Source organism: Poecilia mexicana, unplaced genomic scaffold (genome assembly GCF_051168715.1).
Source record: "Poecilia mexicana isolate PSO_F unplaced genomic scaffold, ASM5116871v1 scaffold_23, whole genome shotgun sequence".
In the NCBI taxonomy this organism is placed as follows: Eukaryota; Metazoa; Chordata; class Actinopteri; order Cyprinodontiformes; family Poeciliidae; genus Poecilia; species Poecilia mexicana.
The window spans coordinates 165,155-181,036 of record NW_028263392.1 but is presented as its reverse complement, the minus strand read 5'-3'; the positions used below and the strand labels follow the sequence as shown (position 1 = coordinate 181,036).

Here is a 15,882-nt window from a genome sequence, read left to right as displayed (position 1 = left end):
TGTCACCAAGCACTGAAAGTTGCCCTTCTGATACAATAAATGCTATTTTTGGTGTTATCCATGTTGAAAGACCTTTATCAACTAACATAACGCCCTGTCATCTTAGTATTATGTTCAGAGGAAAAGAAGTGTTGATGATTGCTCTTGATCATAACATTAAGCTCAAAATGGCTGAGTAGATGCCAAGCACATGTTTGGTTTTATTCTTATTTTTTGTATTTCAAATGTACAGTTTGTCTAATAGCACCCTCTAGTGATCAGAAGCTACGATACAGGTCACCGAGATCGTTTTCAGAGGTGTTGTACCCATACACATAATATAAGAGTAGGGTAGGGTTAGACCCTATTAATCATTATTTATTTGCGTTATTATTAATCATTTTTATTTGTGTTTGTATAGTCATATGAATATGTATTGCTATTACTAAATAATTTATTAAATAAATTATGAACGGCTGTGTGGTTTGTAAAATGCTCATAATGCATCAACATCAGAATATTCTATTCCTATTCTATTGTTTTCCCCAATAAGCATATTTAAATAGGCTGAACTATGTATCAATGGAAATAAAAAAATATTTAAAAAATACAATTGTTTATAAATGTAGCTTTGATAGATGTTTGAATAAGGTTTCCAGCAACAAAAAAGTGTGTTATGATCGATTAAATACATTATGTTATGTGCCTGCCAGACACATAACCCTGAGTGGAGTGGAGTACCGCTCCAAGATGGCTGCCCTAAATCTTGTCAGCGGCAATAGGCGAGAGCGGTCCATGAGGGTCTATTCTTATATTATGAATAGACCTTTAAACTATGGTTGTACCTACCTGTTCATTCTAAATAAGACCTAGTATGAAATGAATTTCTTCCAGGTTCAAATTTAATTATTCATGTTCATAGGTTAGCAACTTATATTTAAATGAAATTCACAGTTTCACCATGAACAGGTGTTCATTGACCTTGGATGACCTCTAGAAACTTTTCTTTTAATATCTTCAAAGCCAAAGCAGCACAAACGAAAATTTTTGCTGCACAAACCAGCACAAACGTAGCACAAACGTTTGACACCAATTTTGTCCGATTTGAAGAAAGTGGGGGGGCTGGTTGACCTTTTGACCTTTACACTTTCATTAATATCTTCAAAGCCAAAGCAGCACAAACGAAAATTTTTGCTGCACAAACCAGCACAAACGTAGCCGAGTTGATTGACACCCATTTTGCCTGATTTGAAGAAGGTGGGGGGGCTGGTTGACCTTGGATGACCTCTAGAAACATCTCTTTATATCTTTAAAATGATAGCGGCACAAACGAAAATTTTTGCTGCACAAACCAGCACAAACGTAGCCGAGTTGATTGACACCCATTTTGCCTGATTTGAAGAAGGTGGGGGGGCTGGTTGACCTTGGATGACCTCTAGAAACATCTCTTTATATCTTTAAAATGATAGCGGCACAAACGAAAATCTTTGCTGCACAAACCAGCACAAACGTAGCACAAACGTTTGACACCAATTTTGTCTGATTTGAAGATGGTGGGGGGCCAACTTCACTCAGGTTCTTGTTATCCTGCTCACCACGTTGCCAGTCGTTACCTTTGTTATCCCTCGGGTCTCCTGTTTCATTGTGTTTTGGATTTCCTTGTTTTCCCTGGATTTTGTATTTAGTTAATTTATTTTGTTCATTAAAATAACATCCACATAAAGTACGTCTACTGCCACACCACATCATGACAAAAACCAGACGAAAGAGCCCATCTTTAAACAATTAATATGTAATTAAACAAACGTGACAAGTAAATTTTATGAAATAGATCACACTAAATATTTGTTGTATTTAACATATTTCAAGTAAGTGAAATGGATCCTCTCTGAGAAGTTTATGTAATTGAACATTACAGGTAACAAATATGATACTCATCGGAGGTAGTACATTTTATGAATATGTTTTTTTAAATATTTTTTAAATATAATTTTGGTTAAAAATAAAAAAAGGGTTCAAAGTGGAATAAAAATATGCCTCATCTATATAGTTTAGTAGAATAATTTCACACAGATTTTGAGTTAATGGGGCACACGATTTGGAAGCTAAATAAACATTTAATATTAAAATTATGGTAACACCTTATTTGAAGGGGGTTGAATAAGACTGTCATGACACTGTCATAAACATGACATAACACCTGTCATGAACATCAATAAGTCTTCATGAATAGTTATGACTGCTGTCATAAAGCGTCATTCGGTAAATAATGACACTTTTAATACAAAGTTGACATTATTCGAAATGTCTTCATTATGACAACTTGTCATTAACCTCGCCAAAAATGTCTTCGTTATGACAACTTGTCATTAACCTCGCCAAAAATGTCTTCGTTATGACAACTTGTCATTAACTTCGCCAAAAATATCTTCGTTATGACAACTTGTCATTAACCTCGCCAAAAATGTCTTCGTTGTGACAACTTGTCATTAACCAAGAAATCATGATCTGACATAAAATTGTTATAAAAGTATTACCGATTAAACTTTAAAAATTAGCTTTATGTAGTAATATTATAAAGCTCTGCCATGTTGTTTAGACTTAATTTTCTTAATTTTATCGATCCTACAGTTTTACAGCAAGATGTCTACAAAGCACTTATGAACTTAGCATTTGAAACATTATTTAAGGCTGTTTTAACCCTTGTGAGTGCGAGGACTAAGGCAAACGTAGAGAACTGTGGCAAATGATAAAAGTTTTACGTGTGTGGGGTCGGTTGGTATGGACCCCATTTCTAAACACAAGGGCTAAGTAGTGCAATACACCATCTCCACCAGTGAGAGGCAGCAGTGCACAGACAGGCGTGCAGTGTGTTGGTGAAGAAGAAATCTTCCATATTGTGGCGCAAACCTAACACAAGTTATAACGGCCAGACCTCCTGTTTAAAAAGAAGCCGAAGTTTGATACCTAATACATATGAGATATGTGTCTTATTAACTTTACATTTTCTGTGAGAAAATAACATTGACTATGTTCTCTTTCTCTGTAATGTTAGCTATAAGCAATTCAAGCCAATCCTACCTTGCTGTCACAGCTGCTGCTGAGCTGTGACCACTCACACCTGATAATCATCACCTTGATCCCCAGCTGCTGCTATATAAGGACGATCTTCCCCCTGCACGGCGTCAGATTGTTGTGAAACCCTCAGCGGTAACACTTTCAGGCCTGCTGTAGTGACTTGAGCTAACTGCCCAGTAACTAACCTGTCTGTCTCTTCCTTCTGCCTAGTTGCCTCTCCTGTCCCCGATCCTGACCCCCACCACTGGCTTTGGACCTTCCGGCTTCGACCCCCTGTCTGTCTGACCCGGAGATCTGGAACCCGTTTTGATCTGGATTTTGACCTGCTGGCTCTGACCCCCTGTCTGTCTGACCCTGAGATCTGGAATTGCCACCCTGATTAGGATTCCCTGGTTCTGACCCTGGCCTGCCTGACCAAGAAACAGTTTATTTCCTATTAAACACCAGTTTTTGTATTTACTGTTCAGTCCCTGCGTCCATCAGTTCCTGAATGTGTCAGAACAATCTGACCAAACAACATGGACCTGACTGAACAGCAACCCCCTGCAGCCCTGAGGGACATCATAAGCCGACAAGGAGTTGTGCTAGGACAAAGCGTTCATCGACTCGCTGGGCTAGAAGCGGCCAGCCAAACTCTCCATCAGGAGATCGCCCAGTTCCCCTCACAGGTAGAAAAACTAACCTCAATGCTTTCCCCCAGTCCAGGACAGTCAGGCGCTTCAGCCGCTGCTCCTGCTGCAGCTGCTCCTCCACCCGTCTCCTCACCGGCCGATCCTCCTGCTCTCCCCGCTGCGGTAAATTCTCGAGGTCCGTATGTTCCTGATCCCCCTCCATTCTCAGGTGAACTGTCAAAATGCCGGGGTTTTCTGTTACAATGTCGGATGGTATTTAATCAGCAACCTTTGGCTTTTGCCTCCGATTTATCCAAGATATATTATGTCATGGGACTGCTGAGGGATCAGGCTTTAGCCTGGGCACTGGCAGTTGACTCAACTACACCGTTAACCTCCCTTACCTTTAAACAGTTCTCTGAAGAATTAAGCACGGTGTTTGATCACCCGGATCATGTTGGGGATGCCTCCAAATGCCTGCTCAAACTGCGCCAAGGCTCCCGTAGTGCAGCCGAGTTCTCGGTGGCGTTTCGCACACTAGCTGCTGACACAAAATGGAACGACGAGGCACTCAAAGGAGTGTATTATCAAGCCTTAAATGATTCCTTAAAGGACGGTCTGTCCGTCAGTGATGATGCCAAGGACCTGAACTCACTAATCACAATGTCTATCCGTCTTGACAACAGGCTTCGCGAGCGACGCCGGGAGCGGCCCGGCCAGTCTGCCTCAGCACTTCCTCGGCTGTTTCCGCCTGCTGTGGAACCCTGCAGCGCCACCCCTGTTTTTCCACTGGAGCGCCCCCTGACGACGAACCCATGCAAATAGGTAGAACACACCTGACTGCCACAGAAAGACAGAGGCGTCTTCAAACTGGTGACTGCCTCTATTGTGGCAAGCCTGGGCACAGAATTCCCAGCTGCCCAGTACGGCCAAAAGACAAGGCTCATTAGAGGTGGGGACTCTAGTGAGCAGCACGGGCAATCCCCAACTCTCTACCAACCGCCTGCTAATTGATGTTAAGCTCTGCCACCAGTCAGCTTCCCACTCATTAACTGCCTTAATTGATTCTGGAGCTGAGGATAACTTTATTGATGAAGACTTAATTAAGAAACTTAACATTCCCATTGAACCCCTCAGCTCACTATTATCTGCTAATGGTCTTAATGGTGCTCTCTTGTTTTCTGTCACATGTCAGACATCCCCCCTGTTGATAACATCAGGTAACCACAGGGAGGTTCTCCAATTTAAAGTAATCCCTTCCTCCAGTTTTCCCATGGTGTTGGGTCATCCGTGGCTGAGACTTCATAATCCTCATACTGATTGGGTCACAGGAAGGATAGTTAGCTGGAGTCTGTCCTGTTCTAATAACTGTCTCCGTGCTGCCCAGCCTAATTGTGGGAGTTTTTCTGACAGTCCAGATCCTCCTGACCTGTCATTGGTTCCTCCTGAGTACCACAACCTAGCTGGCGTCTTCAGTAAGTCCCGAGCCCTCTCACTCCCCCCTCACCAACCATATGACTGTGCAATAGAGCTCCTGCCAGATGCTCCACTGCCCAACAGTCGCTTGTTCAGTCTGTCCAAGCAGGAACATGAAGCCATGGAGACCTACATCAACGACTCTGTGGCAGCTGGTGTCATCCGCCGCTCGTAATCCCCACTGAGTGCCAGTTTCTTTTTTGTAGGTAAGAAAGATGGAACATTACGCCCATGCATCGACTATCGGGGGTTAAATAAAATCACAATTAGGAATAAATATCTTTTACCTCTGATGTCCACGGCTTTTGAACTGCTGCAGGGGGCAACCATCTTCTCCAAATTGGATTTACGAAATGCCTATCATCTAGTCAGGATACGTGAGGGAGATGAATGGAAGACAGCGTTTAAGACATCTATAGGGCATTTTGAATACTTGGTGATGCCTTTCGGCCTAACCAATGCCCCTGCTGTCTTCCAGGCCTTCGTTAATGATGTTCTGAGGGATTTCTTAAATCATTTTGTGTTCGTTTATTTGGATGACATACTCATCTTCTCACAGACCAAGGAGGAGCATATCGGTCATGTTCGTCAGGTTCTCCAGAGGCTGCTGGAGAACAAACTGTTTGTTAAAGCTGAAAAATGCAGTTTTCATCTTTCCACAGTTAACTTCCTGGGGTTTGTCATTGAGGATGGACAGATCAGAGCTGATCCTTCCAAGATCAAAGCAGTGGTGGAGTGGCCAGAACCCAGTACACGTAAGCAACTCCAGCATTTCCTGGGTTTTGCAAACTTTTACCGCAAGTTCATAAAGAACTACAGCGTAGTTGCCCAGCCACTAACTCGCCTCACTTCTATTAAGCAGCCCTTCTCATGGCCACCGGAAGCAGCAGTGGCCTTTCAGGAACTTAAACAACTGTTTTCCTCCCCATCAGTCCTCATTCACCCGGATCCTGAGAAACAGTTTGTCGTGGAAGTGGATGCATCGGCCACTGGAGTAGGAGCGGTCCTGTCCCAGCAGTCAGGCTCTGCACACAAGCTACTGCCTTGTGCTTTCTTTTCTAGGAGACTCAGCCCTCCTGAACTCAACTACAGTGTGGGGGACCGAGAACTACTAGCAGTTAAGCTGGCTCTGGAGGAGCGGCATCACTGGCTGGAGGGGTCCTCACAACCGTTTGTAGTCTGGACTGATCATAAAAACCTATCTTACATTCAGTCTGCAAGAAGGTTAACGCCACGCCACGCCAGATGGCGTGGCGTGGACTTGATTTTCTTGAGAAAATCAAGTTGAATCTTGATTTTCTCAAGATTCAACTTTGTCTTAACCTACAGACCTGGCTCCAAGAACTGCAAACCTGATGCGCTTTCTCGTCAGTTTGAACCTGAGGCTCTGGAAAAAGAACCAGAAAGTGTCTTACCGGCTTCATGTGTGGTGGCAACTCTCTCCTGGGAGATTGAACAGCTGGTGAGGCAAGCTCAACACGAACAACCCACCCCTGTGGACTGTCCTCCCAACCGTTTGTTTGTCCCAGAAAGTGTTCGTTCTACGGTTCTTCAGTGGATCCATGCTTCTAAGTTTGCCTGCCATCCTGGGGTCCAACGAACACTCACCTTATTGCAGAGTCATTTCTGGTGGTCATCAATGGCACAAGACACCCGTCAGTATGTTTCCTCCTGCACCATCTGTAATCGGGGTAAGTCCAGCAATAAACCACCCGCTGGTTACTTGTGCCCTCTGCCTGTCCCAGGACGACCCTGGTCACACATTTCAATGGATTTTGTTACAGGGCTTCCCCCATCTGAAGGTAACTCTGTTATTTTAACCATTGTTGACCGGTTTTCTAAGTCTGCCCATTTTGTAGCTCTACCCAAGTTGCCGACTGCCATGGAAACGGCCAATCTCCTGGTGCACCATGTGGTTCGTTTACATGGCATCCCCTTGGACATTGTTACAGACCGGGGGCCCCAGTTCACATCCAAGGTTTGGCATGCCTTTTGTCAAGCTTTAGGAGCCACAGTAAGCCTTTCATCGGGTTTCCACCCACAAACCAATGGCCAGACTGAGAGGGTCAACCAGGAATTGGAGGCAGCCCTGCGCTGTATAATCATCAACAATCCTGCTTCTTGGTCTCAGTTTCTACCTTGGGTAGAATACTCCCACAACTCCCTGACCAGTACAGCCACAGGTATGTCCCCATTTGAGGTGTCTTTGGGCTATCAGCCGCCTCTGTTTCCCTCTCAGGAAAAGGAACTCTCAGTACCATCTGTACAGCATCACCTTCGCCGGTGTCATCGTTTGTGGCAACGGACCCGTGCAGCCCTCTCCCGAACTGCTGAACGCAATCGTCTCCTGGCCAATCGTCACAGGACCTCAGCTCCCAGTTACCAACCTGGTCAGGAGGTTTGGTTGTCCACAAGAAATATACCTCTAAAAACAGACTGTAGGAAACTCTCACCTCGTTTTATTGGCCCGTTCACAGTCACCAAGATTATCAATCCTGTGACTGTTCGCCTTGACCTTCCTCGAACTATGAAGATCCACCCCTCGTTCCACGTGTCCCAGATTAAACCTGTTGTCTCTAGTCGCCTTTGTCCCCCTGACCCCCCTCCCCCTCCCACTAGGATTGTTGATGGTGGCCCTGTTTACACTGTTCGCCGTCTCCTGGATGTGCGCCGTCGGGGGCGTGGCCTGCAGTACCTGGTGGACTGGGAAGGGTATGGTCCTGAAGAGCGGAGCTGGGTGGCGCGTTCTGCTATCCTGGACCCTCAGCTCGTCCGTGACTTCCACAGTCGTCGAGGAGACCAACGGCTGTCCTGAGGGGCGCCTTGAGGGGGGGGACCTGTCACAGCTGCTGCTGAGCTGTGACCACTCACACCTGATAATCATCACCTTGATCCCCAGCTGCTGCTATATAAGGACGGATCTTCCCCCAGCATGGCGTCAGATTGTTGTGAAACCCTCAGCGGTAACACTTTCAGGCCTGCTGTAGTGACTTAAGCTAACTAACCTGTCTGTCTCTTCCTTCTGCCTAGTTGCCTCTCCTGTCCCCAATCCTGACCCCCACCACTGGCTTTGGACCTTCCGGCTTCAACCCCCTGTCTGTCTGACCCGGAGATCTGGAACCCGTTTTGATCTGGATTTGGACCTGCTGGCTCTGACCCCCTGTCTGTCTGACCCTGAGATCTGGAATTGCCACCCTGATTTGGATTCCCTGGTTCTGACCCTGGCCTGCCTGACCAAGAAACAGTTTATTTCCTATTAAACACCAGTTTTTGTATTTACTGTTCAGTCCCTGCGTCCATCAGTTCCTGAACGTGTCACTTGCTGTAGGTTAATGTTAGCTAAAGTTATTAAACACAATTACTGTAACGTTAGCCCTTAATATTAAATATATTTTAAAGACAGGCAAATAGTTTTTCCCCCTCCAATTTTAATCTAGCAAATTAAAAGCTAATATATTAGTCAAAATTATCCTTCATGTGCATTATTTAGCGACTTGGCTGATATGACACAGTGCTTGTGTTCTTTGCTTTGGCAAGTTTAGCCACATAAAGACCCAGGCTAGCCTGAGGACACATGGTGGGGAGGACAAAGTTGGCTAATGAAGACATGCTACGAGTGTGGAGGATGATAATAAGGACCAGCCACCAGAGAAAGAAGTTCCTATTTGACCAAAGAGAAAGAAGCAGATGAAATATTCCCCAAGAAAATTAGGTAAGTCATTTTTGTGTTAATATTTTCACCATGTGAAGTGGGGTGGGACAGCCAGGTAAGTGGGAAATAGGGAGCAGGAATCAACATTCACCAGCTGAGTTAAGTTACGTTTTAGACAACTAAAACTGATGTTAAATCTATTTATTTCTTAATAAGCTTCTTGCAAACAACCCTAAGTTAGAGTATCTGGTTAGAAATAATTTAGAATGCTCTTTAAGTAAAAAGATGCATTCATGTGCCTAAAACTATATGTTAAATTATGCATTCGAATAACAGTGGCAGTCTGTCTGAACTTCTGCCAGACAAATATTTGATCAGAATAATTTTGTTCAGCTCCAGTTATTATTCCACTTGTATTAAGAAATAATTGTATTGCACTTTATAGCAACCAGTCATGTTAACTAGGCATTTGTCTGCCAGTCTACCATTCCGAAAGTGTGCAGCAAGGGACATTTTTGAAATGGTATTTAAATAAATGCTGGAATATGATGACATTGTTTTTTGTTTTTGTTCTTTTTTTTAAGTGACCACAATGAATTGAGTCATCACTGACTATGAGAATGTCCAGAAGAGATTCACCAAGTTTGAATTCATGAAAAGGCTTTCGCCATGATTAACTATTGCAAAGCTGTAATTTCTGAGCATTTCTGGACACCTTCAAAGGCTGCTTCCAGGAAATGAAGACAAGAAGATGATCTCCTGTTTTCAGAGCATTACAGGAAGACTATTACGAAGGAGATGGCTGACATAATCAAAGCAAAAAATGTTACTGTTTGAAAGAACCTATTTTCTTAAGTTAAAGAATAAGTAATTCTGTTTTAGTTTTTCAATCAGCATTTCAGAGTAACAATATACTGACCAGACGTTAAACCCTCTGTTATCTTAGAACAAGTTATCTTTTGTTTTATTCCAATGTACAAAGGGTTTGTTCTACAGTTATGATGGTAGTTATAAGTAGTCCAGTGTGTTTCACTTCATTTGAGGTAAGACTTAATATCAATAACTCTGTTAGCATTGCATTTGACACTGTAATACTAAATTACATCTTTATAATTGTTGCTACTAGTTTCAATTTACTTGAGGTAAAAGTTAATATTAATGACACTGTAATGACACTTAATAACTTTGTCATAACTGTTGTAACTTGCTTCACTTTACTTGAGGTAATAGTTAATATTAATGACACTCAATGACTTTGTCATAACTGTTGTAACTTGTTTCACTTTACTTGAGGTAATAGTTAATATTAATGACACTGTAATGACACTTAATGACTGTCATAACTGTTACTTGTTTCACTTTACTTGAGGTAATAGTTAATATTAATGACATTGTAATGACACTTAATGACGTCTTCATAACTGTTACATGTTTCACTTTACTTGAGGTAACAGTTAATATTAATGACACTGTAATAACACTTAATGACATATTCATAACTGGTGCTACTTGTTCCACTTTAGTTGATGTAAAAGAAATTGTTAATGAGTCTGTTATTAAATCATTTGACCGTGTAATAAAGCTTAGTGAAATCTTTATTGCTTGTCCTACTTGTTTTGCTTTATTTCAGGTAGTGGAAATATTAATCATTGTTTTGTTAAAGCTTTTGCTAGTGTAATAATTAAATCATTGTGACTACTATTATGACAAATTTATGTTAGATCATGATTTATTGGTTTATTGGTTAATAAATAACCAATAATTATTAAGTTGTCATAACGACAACGGAGACAAGTTGTCATTATGACAACTTGTCTCCGTTATGACAAGTTGTCATAACGGAGACAATTTTGTCTAGGTTAATGACAAGTTGTCATAACGAAGACATTTTTGGCAAGGTTAATGACAAGTTGTCATAAAGACATTTTGTCTAGAATAATTGTCAAGCTGTCATAACGAAGACATTTTGAATAATGTCAACTTTGTATTAAAAGTGTCATTATTTACCGAATGACGCTTTATGACAACAGTCATAACTATTCATGAAGACTTATTGATGTTCATGACAGGTGTTATGTCATGTTTATGACAGTGTCATGACAGTCTTATTCAACCCCCTTCAAATAAAGTGTTACCAAAATTATTTAAAATATTGAATATATTACTTAAAATTTTAATAGAGGATAGTGTGTCTCGTGTAATAGCATGAATTAACACTTTTTTGTATCAGTTGGCCACAAGACAAGGCATTTATTTACAGGAGAGTTTGGTTCGGAAATTGACGGTCCCTATGTGAACCTCCGAGCGCTTGAGGGGTTATCAGCAGAAAACAGCTGGCCGAAATTAGCGTTCATAAATCAGATCAACCTTGAGCAAAACGCCCCTTACTTCACGGAGCGTGAATATCCAGTATCCAACTTGAAAACAACTTTGCTGCAGTCGGTAACACAATGAAAAGCACACAGACCAAAGTTTGTTTTGGTCTGTGTGCTGCAAAGATGGCGCCGAGCGGCCGTGCAAGACGTAAAGTCATACGCTGTGACGTCAGTTCCAAAGCTCGTCGAAAGGTTTTGAGTCGATCTCGGCAGGTGACAAACTGAACGTCGCCAGAACGCTGAAACCAGCACTTCGTCTTCTGACAGGCTTATCAAAAATATTCACTAAGATCCTAACGTTTGTAACTTCATTAAAAAAGAATAACTACTAGCGACTATCAAACAAAGTCGCTGAGCGGCTGAGTAGGGGAGTAGTTGTTGACGCGCAAGCTGATCAAAACGTAAATCCAAGCTGCAGTTGCAACTATTTTATTGTCAATATCCAAAAGCAAACAGTGTTCAAAAGCAGCATAAAAACGGATCCGTAGAATTAAACAGTGATCAAAGACAAAACATAGCGGTCAGCAAAAAGTAGACCTCCCCCATCACACACTCAGTGAAGTCACCAAGTGAGCAGCAGGTGATCTACAATCACTAATAACACCACGTGATCCCGTGCTACACCTATCCACAACAATAACTATTAAAAAAAATCAATGAAACGTGTTAAAATTAATAATCTCAGTAATTATTGTTTCAATAAGGTGTTGCGCAATTCGGTGCGTTTTGGTTCCATTAACAAAAAAAAATAATAATAATAAGCCGACTCACAGACAGACTGACGAGCAGTGCAGGAGTTTAAATTTGCTACTCAACCACCATTGTGTTCATGAGAGGCTTATTAATAATCGAGAAATAAATATCAAGCCTGGAAACCTGATACCGTAACGGACTGAATGTTGTGTTTTTAAAGTAATCTCTGCTCGGCTTGCGGGGGGCAGGCGGCTGCCACGGCAACGGGTGTGCTTAAACGACAAAGGGTGCAGCCTGAAGTGACTCAATTCCGATTTTTTTTTTTTTTTTTTTGACATAATGCGACCTGTATCCGATCTTTTCATGACAGTCTGAACAGCACAGCTCTGATTCTTTTTCGAATGCTACCCATATCCGATACGTATCTGATTCAAATGCGACCTAACGTCCAGGTTGCATTCATCCGAAATGAACGTCACTGATTCTCAACAAATGGCACTATTCTGCGTCCTGATACGCGAACAAGCGGGAAGAAAAACAACAACTATGACGGACTATAATGAAGATTAAGTTGTTAATATGCTGCTCCGGCCGGACAACAACTTCAAATATGTAAGCTAAGCTCCACCAGTAGCCTCCATGTTTACTTCCGCAAACAATGAGCATTTCGTGGCAGTTATCAGAACACTAAGAACGCTGACGCTATGGCGCCCTCTACTGCGCATGCGGGACACTTTCAGGTAGTTTGCCCGTTCAAACTGCAGAACGCAAACAGGTTGCATTCTTGGCAGTGTGAATTGGGTCACTCAGGCTGCAGTGTGAACGCACCCAGAGACGGAGAGTAAAAAGGTAGGAGTGGTTTTGAGTTGATCGTCTTTTTGTGTTGTTTTACCTTTGTTTACCTTTGCTGTGGCTCATTACACCTGCTGTCGTTTCTGAACATTCAATAAACGACAAACTTGGACTAATTACCTCGTTCGTTTGTGAGCATACGCCACAACAAACATCAAATAGGACAAATATATTTCATTAAGTTTTAACTAATTTTACTGCGATAATTATGTGAAAATAAATTAATTATATCCTGACTTCAGAAGATTTGCCTTTACCTTTACTGGGCTCTTTGGTTCCTCCTATGAGTCTTCTCATATTGAAGTCATCAAACCAAATTTCAGATCTACCATGAGTGACTGACACCTGCTAGCGTCAGGTTTGCAACCAGCTTCTGACTGTGAAACCAGTGTAAGTGAGTTTGCTCTAAAGTTGAAGGACTGTTAGGCACTGTTCAGGTTTGTCACCGCTTTCAACCTGGAGTGTCGGCCAGAACACCACTTAGGCCAGGATTCAGCTCAGGACCAGATGTTAGGATGAGGTGCAGCAGATGTTTTAATGAAGACATGAGGCAGGATCCTTTAACTGTTCTGTATTCCAAACTGTATCACAGATATTGATCCAATGAACATGGATGGGCATAAATGTGTGTCTACATCAGAGGTTCCCAAACTGTGGGGCGCCATTGCAAAGGGGGCTGGGGTGCACGGGAAGCCGTCTGGATGAAAAAAAAAACATGAACGCTGTATGCGCTCGGTTTTTACCTTAGAATGGCCAACTCTCTGTTATTCCTATGTCAATTTGATACAGTAGGCCCTAGGGGCTTCTGCACTTCCCATATCTGTGTCCTCTGTCACTTTTATCAGCTGTTAAAACTGTTTAATCTGTCGTTAACATGTGGTAACCTGTTTTTCCGAGCCCCCTTTAAACGCAACATGAGCGTTATGACGCTCGTGCTGGGTTTACAGGTGTAAACCCAGCATGAGCGTCATGACGCAGCAGTGAAGGAGACCTGCTACTGCTGTGCAGAGCTACGTAGGTGTGTTAGAATCATGGCAGCAAACCAGTAAAACACAAAGAACTTTTCAAAGTTTTTCCCCAAAACTATCAGACTATTGAGTAAAGCTGTTGGATGCAGGTAAAGTTAGCTAAAAGATAACTAGCTAATATCAGTACAGCACCTTAAGTTTAACAAGTAGCCTGTAGGCTACCTATGTTGTTGTCTATGTCCAGCTACGTAGATTAATTTTGCCCCCAACAAAGTCGATTCACCCTTTCCCCCCTCCCGTCCGTTGTTAGAGACAGGGAGTCTCTAAGAATCCTGCCCCCACCCACAAACGTCGTTCAACCAAACAGCTTTTTGCAATCCATGCCCAGGAGAAAAAGTTTGGGAACCACTGGTCTACATGAAGGGGTGTGGTTTCCTAGAATAAACAAAAATACAGAAAATAAGTTCAAGTGCGTTTCTCGATTGTTTTTTACCCAGAAAGCACATGGGCAAAAACCATGAGTGAAAAGGTGACTGGGACTAACTAGTATATATTCCATTGAGGGAAAGTAACTATAACATATTAATTTATCATAAAGGCTCGTTTAGAAGTATTAGCTGCTACTTACAGGCATCGCTTCGAAGAATTCAACCTGGAATGCGGCGTTCATAACAGACACGTGTTCACCGCTAGCAACCGTACTGATTAAATAACATAAAAGTCAAGCAGTTAAAGATGGTAGCAATGCGCCATGCAAAAAACAAAACACCCACAGTTTACAGGACACACTTCCTGCTGAAGATCCCCCTGGTGGTTGAAGAAAACTCCACATATAAACTGGAAAATAACAATAAAAAATAAAATAAAAAAAATCTGAATGCTCAGGGGGCCGGACCAAATGTGGAGGCGGGCCGTAGTTTGGGGACCAAAGGTGTCGACATCACTGCCCTAACTACAATACCATAGTTAGGGCGTTACTTTTGCTTTAAGGGACAAAAGTAACGCTGAACAGAAAACACATAATACAAAGAGTAATACTCAACAGGGTCTTGTGAACAACCAGTACCTTCCTCCCAGTGTCAGAATCTCACTGAGTAAAAAACTGCAGTAGGTTTTCTGTCACTTTATTATTTCTACTACAACTGATGTATATTCGCATATAAAATAAGTCAATAGAGTTTAATTTGCAATTTGTATGTCTTTGTGTCATGAGGTAGATCTCAGGTGGCTGGTGAGAGAAAAAGTAGATCTTGCTCTCAAAAGGTTTGGGAACCCCTGATCTAGAGTATGAACCAAAAGCACTTAAACTTCAAACATTCCTGTTTATTTTTTTATTTTTTTGCAACACAGCAAAAGAATAAATGACGAGATATATGTACATGGAGTCGTATAAGCTGCACCTTACTCCAAAGGTTAAATGAGTCTGCTGTGACCTCATGTGCAAAGCTGATATGATAAAGAGAAATTTGATCTCAGTCAACTGACTGAAGAACTGCTTAAGTCCAGCAGTTCATAAGATAACAGGATAAAGATAGGCGTCTGCTATCAGCCCCTAAATAAATTCTCCCCCATTCCTACAGATACTGTTTCTGTAATTATCTATTGCTCATGACTGATACTCACAGGTTGCATTGAAAGGTCTTCTAACTACTGATGTCTGAGCTAATGAACATGAATCTCTGGTAAAAGCAGCTCTGAATATCAAGAGTTTAAAATTCCAGGGTGAATAAAATTATGGTCAAAATAAGAAAGTGGGAACAAATCAGCTGAGCCCAACAGAGAAAAAGAAGAAAAAGACATACATTCCTGAGAGGGTTTTTTCCACTTTTTTGCAGAATATATTAGTTGAATATATAAAGAAACCATCCCATGCTTCATGAGGTTTTAAAATAGTAAACTTTGTGTTTGAATTCAGCTGGTTTCCAGAGTAATTTGAGCCAGCAGGCATTGTTGTTTTGGGCAGGGGAAATAGTCAGCATATGGTCTCTGAATCGCTCTTCACACATCTATCATTGTGGATTCCACTGGCGTCCCCCGGTTGCAGAGCGAGTTTGGGGAAAACTTTGAAAGTTGTTTTCTCAAAAAGATAGATTGGATAGTGCCAATATTCAAATGACCATATCTTCTTCATTTTTTATTTCCATTGAAAAGCTCAACACTTCTGTATAGAATCTGTAAAGAACTCACAATGCCCTCGA

The 15,882-nt window shown here is 41.9% G+C and overlaps 2 long non-coding RNA genes across 2 annotated transcripts in view; one reads left to right on the top strand and one right to left on the bottom strand.

The window, feature by feature from the left end:
- LOC148152445 (uncharacterized) overlaps positions 1 to 15,882 on the bottom strand; it is a 144,213-nt gene that overhangs the window by 56,733 nt on the left and 71,598 nt on the right. The gene's annotated exons all lie outside the window — the stretch shown is intronic.
- On the top strand, positions 8,710 to 10,394 carry LOC148152446 (uncharacterized). The gene is made up of 3 exons (XR_015762145.1): positions 8,710 to 8,856; positions 9,381 to 9,938; positions 10,244 to 10,394. It is a non-coding gene; the product is annotated as an uncharacterized LOC148152446 (long non-coding RNA).